Source organism: Octopus sinensis, linkage group LG18 (assembly GCF_006345805.1).
Source record: "Octopus sinensis linkage group LG18, ASM634580v1, whole genome shotgun sequence".
Lineage (NCBI taxonomy): Eukaryota > Metazoa > Mollusca > Cephalopoda > Octopoda > Octopodidae > Octopus > Octopus sinensis.
This window is the reverse complement of record NC_043014.1, coordinates 7,625,634-7,637,552: the sequence shown is the minus strand read 5'-3', so window position 1 is coordinate 7,637,552 and position 11,919 is coordinate 7,625,634. Positions and strand designations below refer to the sequence as shown.

At 41.5% G+C, this 11,919-nt stretch overlaps 2 non-coding genes across 2 annotated transcripts; both read right to left on the bottom strand.

Annotated features, from left to right (window-relative positions):
• Positions 1-733: 733 nt before the first annotated feature.
• LOC115221874 lies at positions 734-897 on the bottom strand. The gene has a single exon (XR_003882671.1). It is a non-coding gene; the product is annotated as a U1 spliceosomal RNA (small nuclear RNA).
• Positions 898-11,188: 10,291 nt separating this feature from the next.
• On the bottom strand, positions 11,189-11,352 carry LOC115221878. The gene has a single exon (XR_003882674.1). It is a non-coding gene; the product is annotated as a U1 spliceosomal RNA (small nuclear RNA).
• Positions 11,353-11,919: the final 567 nt, after the last annotated feature.

The window sequence follows — 11,919 nt, the reverse complement described above, 5'->3', positions numbered from 1 at the left end:
GAATGTAGTTAGAAATATATATATATATATATTATATATATATATATATATATATATATATATATAGGCGTAGGAGTGGCTGTGTGGTAAGTAGCTTGCTTACCAACCACATGGTTCCGGGTTCAGTCCCACTGCGTGGCATCTTGGGCAAGTGTCTTCTGCTATAGCCCCGGGCCGACCAATGCCTTGTGAGTGGATTTGGTAGACGGAAACTTAAAGAAGCCTGTCGTATATATATATATATTTATAGGCGTAGGAGTGGCTGTGTGGTAAGTAGCTTGCTTACCAACCACATGGTTCCGGGTTCAGTCCCACTGCGTGGCATCTTGGGCAAGTGTCTTCTGCTATAGCCCCGGGCCGACCAAAGCCTTGTGAGTGGATTTGGTAGACGGAAACTGAAAGAAGCCTGTCGTATATATGTATATATATATATATATATATATGTGCGCGTCTGTGTTTGCCCCCCCCACCCCAACATCGCTTGACAACCGATGGTGGTGTGTTTACGTCCCCTTAAATTAGCGGTTCGGCAAAAAGACACCGATAGAATAAGTACTAGGCTTACAAAGAATAAGTCCCGGGGTCGATTTGCTCGACTAAAGGCCGTGCTCCAGCATGGCCACAGTCAAATGACTGACACATTGCGCCATTGCATTACACTCTCTGATGTAGTAATAAAACCGAAGTTAAATTGTTGGGGAGGGGATTGTTCAGTCTGTTCTTTGTTGGGTTTACGGGGTGAGCGCGAACGCAGACCCCACACTTAGAAATAGCGCACCCGAGTCGCCCACATTTGGGGCGATCGCAAAGGTCAACCCAACCGGAGTGCAATGGAAGGGCCTCACTCTGGGAGAACCACCTTGATGATCATGGTTTACCCCTGTGCCAGGTAAGTATGCTTACTTGCCTAAAGATTTTTCTTATATTCCCTTAGTGACAAACTCATTGACTGATCTTATATAAAGAATATATTCCATTTTATTATTTACACTAAAAATAAATGAAAGAAATTTTTAAGCATTATATTTATTATATCATTTATAATTGTTTGATAAAAATAATTTTATTTAATTTGCTTTTTTTGTCTAAATTTTACAAATTTATTAATTAAACATTCTTTCATAAGTGATTTCTTCGATAATGCATCATTATTCAAGGGAGGTAATTGAACAATCTTTTTCGATGTTTATATCCTGAATTTCCCTCCCAGCTTAAATGTCTACTGTTTAATGCTACATTCATGCATCTCTCCTGCCTTTAAATATATTTTTTAGCCAACAGAATTTCGCAACTTTATTTCGATTCTCATTTCGAGCCACTTTTCTTTATTTTTCTCACGCTCAGTTACGAAATTAATGAATAACGCGCACGCACACGCACATGCACGCACGTGCACGGGCGCGGAGTCGTTTCTCTATAAAATATTCAATACGTGACTTTACTCTCGATTATTAGAATATAATACGAACGTATTACATACAACTTGGACCGTTTTACTTTGTTTATTTAATGTTCTCTGTGGAAAGAGAATCTAGCTATGACAAAAAAAAAACACAATTTGGTAGAGTTTCGCATCAAGACGTATGATGTGCTAGAAACAACAGCTAAATACCCCTTAAACAACACACAACTTTGCAACACAATTGGTAGAGTTTCGCATCAAGACGTATGATGTGCTAGAAACAACAGCTAAATACCCCTTAAAACACACAACTTTGCAACACATTTTGGTAGAGTTACGCATCAAGACGTATGATGTGCTAGAAACAACAGCTAAATATCCCTTAAAACACACAACTTTGCGTCTCTCTCTCTCTCTCTTTTACTCTTTTACTTGTTTCAGTCATTTTGACTGCGGCCATGCTGGAGCACCGCCTTTAGTCGAGCAAATCGACCCCAAGACTTATTCTTTGTAAGCCCAGTACTTATTCTATCGGTCCCTTTTGCCGAACCGCTAACTGACGGGTACGTAAACACACCAGCATCGGTTGCCGGCCGCCAACTCATTGCTCGCTCCGAACGCTATTGCTCTCTACTACAAATCGCTTGCTTTTTATTTACTTAATGCATTCTTCACTTCGGCATACTGAGCATCGCATTCATGCACACATTAGCTGTCTATCACCGCCTTAGCCGCGTGCATAAACGCGATGCGTCCGTGTGTTACGCACGCTACCGGACACACACTCGCGGGCGATATCGCCGCCGAGATGACGGCTTTTCGATCGATCGCACCGCCTGTCGCCGGCCGCCAACTCTTTGCTCGCTCCGAACGCTATTGCTCTCTACTACAAATCGCTTGCCTGCACCCAACTTTATTACTAATATAATCTTCATCATCATCATCATCGATTAACGTCCGTTTTCCATGATGGCATGGGTTGGACAGTTTGACTGAAATCTTGGAGAGCCAGCAGCTGCAACAAGCTCCAATCTAGTCTAGCATAATTTCTACAGCTAAATGCCCTTCCTAACGCCAACTATTCAGAGAGTGTAGTGTGTGTTCTTTATGTCCCATCGGCACAGGAGCCAGCTAGCGGGTCACCAGCCCCCAGCTACGGTATTGGTTTTATTTGACTCAAGCATACTGCAAGCTTATGCATGTCCTCGGCATTCATGGCCCATGTTTCACTACCGTATAGCATGGCAGTTCACACACATGCATCATACAGTCCACCTTTCCCCCTGAGTGAGGGGCATTTAGCTGCCAGCAGAGGTAGGAGCTCCCTGAATTTGCCCAGGCTATTATTACTCTAGTTGCTACACTCGCAGAGCAATCACTCCCACTACATACTTGGTCGCCTAGGTAGTAGAAAGTATTTACTACTTCTAGTTTCTTCCCCAGGCATGTAATGGAAGCTGTTTTCTGAACACCTTCAGTGTTTATTGCCCCACTGCATCTGCCACACACAAGAAATAATTTTCCCAGTTAACCTTCCTTTGATATTGCTGCACCTTTTATGTGTCCATAGCTTACACCGGGTGCATCGTATGGAGTTTCTACCAATGCCTTTTCTACAGAGGAGTTGTGATTTGACAGCCTGCACACTAACAAGAACTTTGGTTTTGACTAGGTTAACCCTAAGGCCATTCAATTCTAGACTTTGCTTCCACACCCTAACCATTGGCTCCAATTCCGGCAGTGACTCTGCTATTAGTGCAAGGTCATCAGCATGGAGGAGCATGCCTGGATGACTATAATGAATAAGAGGGGCCTGAGGACTGATCTTAGGTTGACCCTTACCCCTACCCGATATTCTTCACTGTACTCGTTGCCAACCCTCACCTTACTGTACGTGGCTTTTACAGCTCTCAATAAACATTCATCCATCCCTAGTCTCCTCATTGACCACCAGATAGTGGATCGGGGGACCCTGTCAATGAAAGCCAGGTACAGAGTTTTATCTTGGACTAGCTATTTCTCCTGCATCTGTCTTATCAGAAATATAGCATCAGTGGTGCTTTCCCCTGGCACGAAACCAAACTGCATCTCATCTAGACTGCCTCTCTCCCTAATTACTTAGGCTATGACCCTCTCCATGACCTTCATTACCTGATCCAACAACTTGATACCTCTGTAATTATTTGTATCTAATGCGTCACCTTTACCTTTGTTAGCAGTTGACTATGGTGCTGCTACACCAGTCATTGGGTATGACTCCTTCATGTACCACCTGGTTGACTAGGCTATAGCCGACACCGCCAGATATTTTGAGCATCTCTGTGGTGATTCCTGATTGTCCGGGGGCTTTCCCTGTCTTCATACCCTTAATTGCTTTACCTACCAAGGCACTGTCAATTTAGATAGATAGCTGGTCCCTCTGTTGGGCCGGCATTCGGCAGACTCTCTTTCTCACATTCATTCACTTTATTTAGCAAACTTTCATAATGGCGTCTCCAAACCTGTCTCTTTGCAGCTTCGTTTAAAGCAAGTGAACCGTCACCCATGAGGACACATTTCTCTCCTAGGACATCGCGATTCTCTCTCATACACTGTCTGGCAACAGGAAAATACTTCAAGTCTTTGGTCATCACGGCGCAGAACATTGGCAAATTTTTCCTTATCTGCTTCCCCTCTGGCCAAATAAACCTATCTCCTAGCTTCCCTTTTGGCAGTCTGATACAATTCCCTGCTATCACCGGTCTTCCAGTCCTTCAAAGCCTGTTTCTTTTCCTTACTAGCCCTGTCAACAACATTGTTCCACCACCACGTTACCTTGGGTTGAGAGGAGACTTTGCACCATCCACAGATCTGGTCACTAGCCCTCAAAAGGTTGTCCTGTAGAAACCTCCAGTTGTCTTCCACAGCTTTGAGTAATATGCCTCTCAATCTCTTTTTGCAGGATCCTTAAGCTTCCAGACCCTTCTCCTCCATTCCGGTCGTCTTCTGGGCATCCATTTAGCCCTGATCCTGAAGTCGCTAACTACTAATCTATGTTGTGGGGTACATTCTTCACCTGGGAAGGTTTGGGCATTTACAAGTAATCGTCTTTCCTGTTTCCTAGTGAGGATGTAGTCAATTTGACTAGTGTGTCTACCAGATTGGTAGGTGACTAAATGGCCCTGAATATGCTAATCGATTACCATTTAGTAATTATGATACTTCTATAATTGAAGATAATTTTAATAAATAATGAATTTATGTATTGTGGCATTTGATACTTGTCAATTGTCTACATTGTTCACATAAATGCCAGTACCAGGCAGAGGTGGTTTCCAGCAGTAAGAGAAGCTTAAGAATAAATAAATGGAAATTTGTTGGCGGAACTAAGTTAGTAACCTTAAGTCACCTCTTACACTCTCAGTGTTGTGATGAGAGTCAAGGTACCCTCTTGTGAGGAATGGACTGAACCGAGAGAGTGTATATAGTTTGTGTTATTTCATAGTGAAGTTCGAGAGTGTGAGTTGGTTTGTTCATTTGGAATATTTGTTGGTTCTTGAGAGATAGTTATGTTGTTATTGCTGCTGCATTATCTTATTTTATCACACTGGTACCACATATTTTAGGCCATTATCGCAATAGTGGTGGTACAACTATATTGGATACAAACCATGTTACAGCATCTGGCAACAAAAGGATCGAAGATCACAAAGCGTGTAATTCACCTGCAAACTAAGCATTAAATTCTTTCTTACCAGATTGTCAGCCTTCTGAAATTCCCTTGTCCATGTTATTTCCTCTGCAGCCATCCACACATTTTATTCAAGATCAACTACGTCAATCTTACCAGTTTTGAAGGCACACCTCTTGTCTCAGAAGGAATGCAAAAGGCAAGGATACAGCCCCCTTTATCCAGCCAAATTGTTCAAATAAAACATGGGGCAAAAAACCCCTAACACCCACTACTATTCCTGTGAATTAGTAAGCTGTATACTATATCAAACTGAGCCCACATCATCATCTTTAACATGTCTCACAGCTAGAACCTTTTACTAAATATTTTATCCAATCATTTATCTCCAGAATGGCAGCTTCTACATGGAATCACATTCTCATCAGACATTAATTTACACAAGTTGAAAAAAGACATCATCTACATTCACATTAACAGTTTAGGAAAGCCTGCAGATGTTCTCTTGCTCGCACTTTATATTAGTACAAATAAGAATTTCTAACAAAGGTACATAGCCAAAAATTTTATAGGAGGAAATAATGTCAGCTATATTGACCCACTCCTTATCTAGTGTTTTATTTCATTGCCCACAGAAACAGAGAAATGTGAAGTGTGTTGACAATGCTAACTAACCCTTTCATGACTTAAATTCTGATAGGTAAACTGTCTCATTAAATCTCTAGTGCCAGTTTAGCATACAGTAAACGTGGCCATTTACAATTTAGTATGCTATCTGATGCCAATTCTAGACCATAGCTCTAACCCTAACATAAACCGTAACGAGGCATGCACAAACGAATTTTACGTAACAAGTAAACAAGTAAACACAAACAAAACGAATAATAATTTTATACAAAATGAATAACTTTAAAATTCTATAAAGCAATGCAAACAATGGAAAATAATTTAAACACTAATTTTATATATACTCAGGCTTTCCAAACGAATTTAGCTGTTTACGTTAACTACGTCACAAAATAGCTGTTTACGTCACAGTAACAGTATGTTTAGACGCAGTAAATGATTTCAGCTCAAAACAGAGAATACGATTGGTTAAAATTCGAAGAATTAAACTACGTAAAACTTACAAATTACAATTTTCTCAAAAAAGCCAAGTGAAATTAATGTTTTCTTTTGACACATTCTACCAGTATACGAAGTTTCAAATTGTTTAGTTAACTAGAAAATTCGTCCATGAAAAGGAAAAAATCCTCGACCCCGGGACTTGTTCTTTGTAAGCCCAGTACTTATTCTATCGGTCTCTTTTGCCGAACCGCTAATTGACGGGTACGTAAACACACCAGCATTGGTTGTCAAGCAATGCTAGGGGACAAAAACAGACACACAAACATGCACACACACACATATATATATATATACATATATACAACAGGCTTCTTTCAGTTTCTGTCTACCAAATCCACTCACAAGGCATTGTTCGGCCCGAGGCTATAGCAGAAGACACTTGCACAAGATGCCACGTAGTGGGACTGAATCCGCAACCATGTGGTTGGTTAGCAAGCTACTTACCACACAGCCAACATTAAAAAATCATTTTTTACTCATTGGGTTATGGCCATTCTGGTGCACGGACTCAAAGGTGCCCAATTCGTTTGACGTTTGGATCAGATTTAAGTGTTAACTAGATTTCATTAGCCACAATTATTCATTAATGCTGGATAAATGGATCAGTATATATTGACTTCATTAAAATTAAATCAAAATTAACACTAAAGAATAAGGACACGAGGCGTTGGCAGTGGAAGAACTCAATATCCATGGATTAACCCATTCATTACCAACCTGGCTGAAACCACCTCTGGCTCTGTAGTACAAATGTCTTGTTTTCAAAAGTTCTGAATTAAAATCTTCCACCAAACCTTAATCACAATTTATGTTCCTAACACTAGCTTAATGATAACTAAGTTATTTTACTAAATTCTTTGTTATATTTAAACTTAATTGAAAGAAACACAGAACATCTCAACAGAAATAAGGTAACAAAAGGGTTAAAATATATATAATAGAGAAATAATTCTTAATCCTTTTGATACCAACCTGGCTGAAACTGTCTCTGGCTCAGTACAAATGTCTTATTTTCATAAGTTTTGAATTAAAATCTTCCACCAATTTATGTTCCTAACACTAGCTTTGATGGTGCATACACCAAGCTCCTGATGATGGCTCAAAACATGTCATGGCATGAGCACAAAGCCAAAGAGAAAATTTATGGATACATTACAAAATCGAAATCGAAATCGATCAACATCAATGGAAATTGTAGCTGTGATACCAGTGCTGGTGACATGTAAGAGAACCATCCGAACATGGCCGTTGCCAGCGCCACCCCGACTGGCCTCCATACCGTGGGAAGTAAAAAGCACCATCTGTTCGTGGCCGTTTGCCAGCCTCGCCTGGCCTCTATGCTGGTGGCATGTAAAAAGCACCACCCAATCGTGGCCGTTTGCCAGCCTCGTCTGGCACCTGTGCCGGTGGTACATAAAAACCACCCACTACACTCACAGAGTGGTTGGCGTTAGGAAGGGCATCCAGCTGTAGAAACATTGCCAGATCAGACTGGGCCTGGTGCAGCCTTCTGGCTTCCCAGACCCCGGTCAAACCGTCCAACTCATGCTAGCATGGAAAGCGGACGCTAAACAATGATGATGTTAATTACACCTTTCTCTAATATTTTCGCAAAGTAGTTTTTGCTGTCATGCTGAATATCAAGCTATATTAGATGTTATGTTTTGGAGACTTCCACATCCTGATAGAGGATGAAGACTCTTCCAGAACATTGATGTTATAGGCTGTGACATGCATTTTAATTGAGGACCTACAACGTTTGATTTAAAGGCAGGAAACAAAAGGAAAGGTCACGGTTTCGCATTGCAGCGAAACTAGAGGTAGTTTTAAGATTAATTGTAAAGTGTGTTTGTATATCAGAAATATTAAATTTCTAAATATCTCAGAGATATGTACAGTGGTGGTGCGATAGAATGGTTGTATACTGTCAACTTAACGTGACAGTAGGGGATTACACCACCGCTGTTTAACCCTAGGAAGCATCGACGCTTCCTGTCGGCTTCGACACATTTCCTGTGTCCTTATATATTTATGAAGGGGAGACAAACACCCCCAACAGCTAGGCCTGCATCTAGAGACACGCATGTTTCAGGGTCTTTGCCCATCATCGGTCACTGAAAATTAGATATATATATTTACGAAGTCGAGACTGATATCTGCAGCTAGCAGGCTTCTGCTACTCTAGACCGATGATGGGCAAAGACCCTGAAACATGTGTGTCTCTAGATGCAGGCCTAGCTGTTGGGGGTGTTTGTCTCCCCTTCGTAAATATATAAGGACACAGGAAATGTCGAAGCCGACAGGAAGCGTCGATGCTTCCTAGGGCTAAACAGCGGTGGTGTAATCCCCTACTGTCACGTTAAGTTGACAGTATACAACCATTCTGTGTTTGTAAAGTGATGGTATAAAGTTTAATAGTACAAACAAGTACTCAAAATGTTATTTTTGTTGGATAAAAAAATGGAATTGCAAAGACATTCACGGTTCGTCTTGCAGTGGGGGCGAGACGGCCATCTCATTTGCATTATAATTATATTTATTCCAATGATAAATCTCTGAACGAGATGTAAGCAGTAACTGCTCGACAATGTAAAGTATACTAGCCATCTCGATATGGCTAACCACTAAGGGTGGGTGTTACTGTAGCTTTTAGCCCCAGGAGATCATCGTCTCCAGCTGGCTTTAGGCACACTTTCAAATACCATAAGGGCACAGAAAGTGTGCCTAAAGCCAGCTGGAGACGATGATCTCTTGGGGCCAAAAGCTACAGTAACACCCGCCCTTAGTGGTTAGCCGTATTGAGATGGCTAGTCTCTTTTACTTGTTTCAGTCATTTGACTGCAGCCATGCTGGAGCACCGCCTTTAGTCGAGCAAATCGACCCCGGGACTTATTCTTTGTAAGCCCAGTACTTATTCTATCGGTCTCTTTTGCCGAACCGCTAAGTGACGGGGACGTAAACACACCAGCATCGGTTGTCAAGCAATGCTAGGGGGACAAACACACACACACACATATACATATATTCGACAGGCTTCTTTCAGTTTCCATCTACCAAATCCACTCACAAGGCATTGGCCGGCCCGGGGCTATAGCAGAAGACACTTGCCCAAGATGCCACGCAGTGGGACTGAACCCGGAACCATGTAGTTGGTTAGCAAGCTACTTACCACACAGCCACTCCTGCGCCTGTATACTATATTTATTCCATTATCATTTTTCATTCATTTTTATGTCTCCGCGTGTTTTTGTATGTCCCCTCTGTATGCAGGCCTTGTGCCTATAATAAAGAAACTGCCCAGAATAAGTAATATCTTGTTTCGGTGAAACACATTCAAGAAACTGTTATGTCAAAGAAGTAAAATATTATTGATGGGCATTCCTTCGATATAACTCGATAAACTCAAAACATTTCACTTGGGGTATTTCCGTGGGTTGTGGAGTATAGATATAACGAAATTATGCCAGCAATGTCTCATTTTAAAACTTGAAGACAAAAAAGAAGCCTTGCATATTTGTTCTTAACTGTTTTATCGAAATCGAAATCGAATTGAACCAGCCAGGATCCCTGGTCTGGTGGTACGTAAAAAGCACTATCCGACTCGTGGCCGATGCCAGCGCCGCCTCGACTGGCTTCTGTGCCGGTGGCACATAAAATACACCAATCCGACCGTGGCCGTTGCCAGCCTCGCCTGGCACCTGTGCAGGTGGCACGTAAAAAGCACCCACTACACTCACGGAGTGGTTGGCGTTAGGAAGGGCATCCAGCTGTAGAAACATTGCCAGATAAGACTGGAGCCTGGTGCAGCCTCCTGGCTTCCAAGACCCCGGTCGAACCGTCCAACCCATGCTAGCATGGAGAACGGACGTTAAACGATGATGATGATGTTTTATGTGTGTATGTAAAATCCATAAGTTTCCAAGCAAAAAACAGAATCAAATAGTCATTTGCTTCCACGGAAATACTCAAAGTGAAATTCCTAACCCCAGTCCTAAAACCAGTACAAACGCACGAACGGTGTCATAAGTAACAGTGGCAAACGAAATATACACCGCCAATAGTTGTTGTTGACAAACAAATGCAGTAATTTTATTCAGCTGAATACCTGTCATTGATTGGTTGAAATTAGCGAAATACGGCTACTTTAACACGAAACGACTTTGTAAATATAAACCTTTCTCCAAAACGCTAAGAGTAAAAGATGTTTTATATGACACATTCTACCAGTATACGAAGTTTGAAAGTGTTGATAATTTTCTAAATCTGCTGGTCAAAATGTAAAGATCCAACTCAGTGGTTCTCATGAAGGAAAGGGCTGGGGGGGGGTGCGCCTGCGAATGTTAAAATGCTGTAGGGAAACAAATCCTCTATAGTTGTGCAAATGGATAAACACACACACAAAAAAATAAATAAAATAAAAACAACTCCTAGGCGTAGGAGTGGCTGTGTGGTAAGTAGCTTGCTTACCAACCACATGGTTCCGGGTTCAGTCCCACTGCGTGGCATATTGGGCAAGTGTCTTCTACTATAGCCCCGGGCCGACCAATGCCTTGTAAGTGGATTTGGTAGACGGAAACTGAAAGAAGCCCGTCGTATATATGCATATGTATGTGTGTCTGCGTTTGTCCTCCCAACATCGCTTGACAACCGATGCTGGTGTGTTTACGTCCCCGTAACTTAGCGGTTCGGCAAAAAAGACCGGCAGGATAAGTCCTGCAGTCGATGCTCCAGCATGGCCGCAGTCAAATGACTGAAACAAGTAAAATAAAAACAACTCCGCTAACGGTTCAGTACGTGGGTGGGGCTAGGGTTTGCCAATTCCAACCAAAACAGAAAATGAACATTGTGTGTACAATAGTCGTAGTTGTTAAGCGAAAGCTACTAATTCTCTCCATTTGAACTACGGGGAGAATACGAACTTTCTAGAACGATACAAAGTACACAATGTAAGAGAACTTTCTCGATTTTGTCTGTTATTGATTTATACGACGGGGTGAGCGCGAACGCAGACCCCACACTTAGAAATAGCGCACCCGAGTCGCCCACATTTGGGGCGATCGCAAAGGTCAACCCAACCGGAGTGCAATGGAAGGGCCTCACTCTGGGAGAACCACCTAGATGATCATGGTTTACCCCTGTGCCAGGTAAGTATGAAGTTTACACTTTCACTAGTCTGATATATACAATATTTGCATTGTAACTTCACTGATATTGCCTCTAATATTACTTCGAAATATGAATTTTTCGACAAATTTCATCATATGCCTTATAAACCACCTACTACAACTCATTATTTCTAATTCAAAGGTTTAGTAAATTAATGCTTTAATTCCTTGAAATATTATAAAATTTAGAAATTATAGCCTTAATTAATTCAACAGTAAAGCCTAATGAACAAGGGAGATAATTACAGGTTCATTCGAAAGTTTACCGATAAAAATATTGTAAAATATTTACTGCTACAAAACGAGCCAACGAAAGCACCTTACATGATCGTTAGGCATGCTAGATATAACAACGAAATCTTCCTCGAATTACACACAATGATTTCTATGATGAAAACTAACCAGCGCCTGTTGTCAAGCGGTGGTGAGGGACAAATAGATTATACACAAACACACACACACTCACGCATATGATATCTGTTTATACACCAATGTACACATCACCTGTTGTTTGATGCTGGGGATAATTAATATCTGTTTCTTTATTACCCACA